At 37.4% G+C, this 3,201-nt stretch overlaps 1 long non-coding RNA gene across 2 annotated transcripts; it reads right to left on the reverse strand.

Annotated features, from left to right (window-relative positions):
• Nucleotides 1–370: 370 nt before the first annotated feature.
• LOC148877010 (uncharacterized) lies at nucleotides 371–1,734 on the reverse strand. Of its 2 annotated transcripts, XR_016105461.1 has the most exons (3): nucleotides 1,358–1,641; nucleotides 892–1,239; nucleotides 371–647 (listed from the first exon to the last, which is right to left on the reverse strand). It is a non-coding gene; the product is annotated as an uncharacterized LOC148877010 (long non-coding RNA). The 2 variants fall into 2 exon arrangements; XR_016105460.1 differs by lacking the exon at nucleotides 371–647 and having other exon boundaries at nucleotides 766–1,239; nucleotides 1,358–1,734.
• Nucleotides 1,735–3,201: the final 1,467 nt, after the last annotated feature.

Consider the following 3,201-nt stretch of genomic DNA (forward strand, 5'->3'; position numbering starts at 1 on the left):
CTTTATATGTAATATGAACCAGAGACGGCAGAATATATACTGTATTGACATTGTTGCATTTAGGTTTCTAAATTTTTGTGAAAGAAAGCTTCTCATGAGTTCGAACCTGTCAAGAGAAGAATTTCTGGAAGTTCTGATACAACTCAAATCCTTTTCCAGGCTCTTATAGTCAGGAAAAAGGATTTTTTTCAATAATTTCAGCAATGAGGCTTCTCAGCACAATCCTAGCTAGCTAGCTTTTAACATATTAGTATCTTAGATCCATATATCAAGGAAAGGTGGGAGGTACAGAATCAATATCCACAATGCTGACTTCACAACCATGGTTCACTCAGGTGTCATCAAAGGATCCCGATGGGATATTCATCACTGAACTCACCAACCAAATAGGCTTTTAATAAATCATAGTCGCTCGAGGTATGTTTATTTGGAAATAAAAAAAAAAGGAAGTGAAGGATCGAACATTTCTACGCTTAAATTTTCAAGGTTTAAGTAAGTTCCGCTAAAACTTGTCATGCAACTCAGCGTACAGAGGTTAGTAACCTGTAAGGTGAAGAGCCTATCGTCGAACTGAACTTCTTTTGTTAAGAAATTTGCTCCAATGGTTACCTTGTATTGATTAGTTCTTGAACTTCTCATTCACATATCTAGAAGTGGAATATTGTCAAAGAAAAGAACATCGAGACAGAACAGGAAGCCATTATGTGACAGGTAAAAGGAAATGCCAAAGAAAAATAATAATAATAATAATAAAGAAGTAAATTAGTAAACACATATTGAGGACTTCTCTTTTTTATTTTTTTTTTCTGTTTCCTTTTATCGAACAAAAAAGTACAAGCTTTTTGATCATGAATCCCGAATACATGGACCATGAACTGAACTGAAGGATACTAATTCATTAAAGAAGTCTTTCCAACCCTGTGGATCACAGAGGAAACAAATAATTGTCGTAAGAAGAATCGATTGAACAAGCTATACAGGGAAGAACTCAAACTATTGATTCAAAAAAGAAGGGAAGAACTCAATATTGATTCTTGACAACCATTCCAACCAAGAGCTATAAAAATTTATCCAAACCAAATACTTTAACACATCAAAATTATAGCAATGATGATAATTGATGATTCCGTTTTTGCTTTACTTATCAATAATAATCTTCTCTGCCTTCTCTCTCTTCCAACCTCTTGAAACTATTGCTTTTAGGGCTTCAAGAAGGATTCGACCAATAATTAGCAGGTTCTAGACGAATCACAAAAAAAAAAAAAAGATCTTGAGAGATTCTTTTGATTCGTCTGAAAACACAAGAATTGATGAAAACCGGTGCAAAAACACATATGAGAAGTAAAATCTTACTAACCTGCCATCTCCAAGAAATTATAACCTTTAGAATTGTTCAGCGAGAAGAAGGCATCAGGCTCGTATGAGCTTTCTCTTTCTCTTCTTTTTCCCTTGGCGACAAGATCTGAGATTGTTCTGGGCATTGGTCTACGTTTTTTTCTTCACTTTGTAAGCGTATATGTAGTAAACTCCGCGGACACGGAGTAATCATGAAATGTAGTGAACTATTTGGCCTATGTGTTGGTTCACTCTCTGATCTCTATGCATCAATGCCTCCTTTTTGCTAGAGATTTGGTTTGGTCTACCATCTAGCCCGTGGCCCGATTGACCCAATCCAAGTTTCATGTGGGCTTGCTTCGGGAGTAGACCCCTGTTCATGCGCTTGATATCTCGGCCTGTCTGGCGCATTCTTTGTCAGAATTGGACAAGATATGTTTTGGGCGAGGTTCAAGCTTTCTCAAAAAGCCCAATTCGAGCACGAACTTGGCTTGGTAATATTTTTATATAATACCTGTTTTTGTAACAAACACTCCCTTTGTACTATGACCGCGAGACAAAGATCCCCTTCCTTAACCTTTCGTACAAAAAAACCATTACAATAATTTTTAATCTCTATATTACCCTTGGATGAAAAATACTATTCATCTTCTCCGACCTCATACACTAACGGTAGCAGCACTAATCTCATCTACCTCAGATTATTTCAAATTTCTCTCTCCCTCTCTCTTTCCCAGATTTTTTCAAATCCAGAGTGCTATGTTCATGATACACTAACAGATCTGGAGGATAAAAATCCGGAGTGCACTGGTGTAAATCCTACGAGGATCACATTCTATAACAGTATCATAGACAAGCTGCACTTCTTCATATGCACCTTCTTCATAAATGATCACTCATATGCACCTTCTTCATAAATGATAAATTCCATTTAACTAAGCTACTAGTATGCTGTAAGAGGGAGGTTTGGAGGCGTTAACCCTACGGGGATCGCGTTCTATAACAGTATAGACAATCTCCTACTGAGAGGTGAGTCAGAGACTTGGAATTTAATTCTAACCAAATCTGCTCTGATAGACCTCCTATTGTCTGTAACAAATTTATGCTTGTGTCGGCAGGGATCGAACTGTTTGTGACCTTGTATCATCACGACCTGCCGCAAGAACTGGAGGACAGATATGGGGGGTAGTTGAGCCCTCTAATACAGTAAGCCCATGAACATTTGTTTCTCTAATTATCTGAATCTCGTTTAGATTTTATGAATTATAAAACACAAATTTCTAGGAAAGTCTGTGTTTGTGTCTCACTATCACAAATCTTGTGATGAAATCATGAAGAGAGCTTGACTGGAAATAGAAAATGGGATTTTGATTTTGTTGGTGCTTATTGTTGCAGGGAAAATTTTGTGTATTTTGTGGAAATCTATTTTAGGAGCTTCGGGGATCGGGTGAAGTTGTGGAGTAGCTTGAATGAGCCTAACGCGTATGCTGTTTATGCATATCTCAGGGGAGTGTATCCACCATGCCATTGTTCGAGATTGAACTTGTGACTGTACTTCACAATATGGTGTTGTCCCACACCAAGGCCGCTAATTTGTACCCGATTTTTATCCTCCAGATATATTAGTGTATCATGAATAGTGCACTCTGGATTTGAAAAAATATGGGAGAGAGAAATTTGAAAAAATCCGAGGTAGATGAGATTAGTGCTGCTACTGTGAGTGTATGAGGTTGGAGAAGATGAATAGTGTTTTTTCATTCGAGGGTAATATAGGGATTAAAAAATATTATAACTGTCTTTTTGGAAGGAAGGCTAATGGAAGGGGGCCTTTGTCTAATGCTCATAGTACAAGGGGGTATTTGTTGC

Source organism: Nelumbo lutea, chromosome 1, assembly GCF_056320005.1.
Source record: "Nelumbo lutea isolate HS-2025 chromosome 1, American lotus-T2T, whole genome shotgun sequence".
NCBI classification, from domain to species: domain Eukaryota; kingdom Viridiplantae; phylum Streptophyta; class Magnoliopsida; order Proteales; family Nelumbonaceae; genus Nelumbo; species Nelumbo lutea.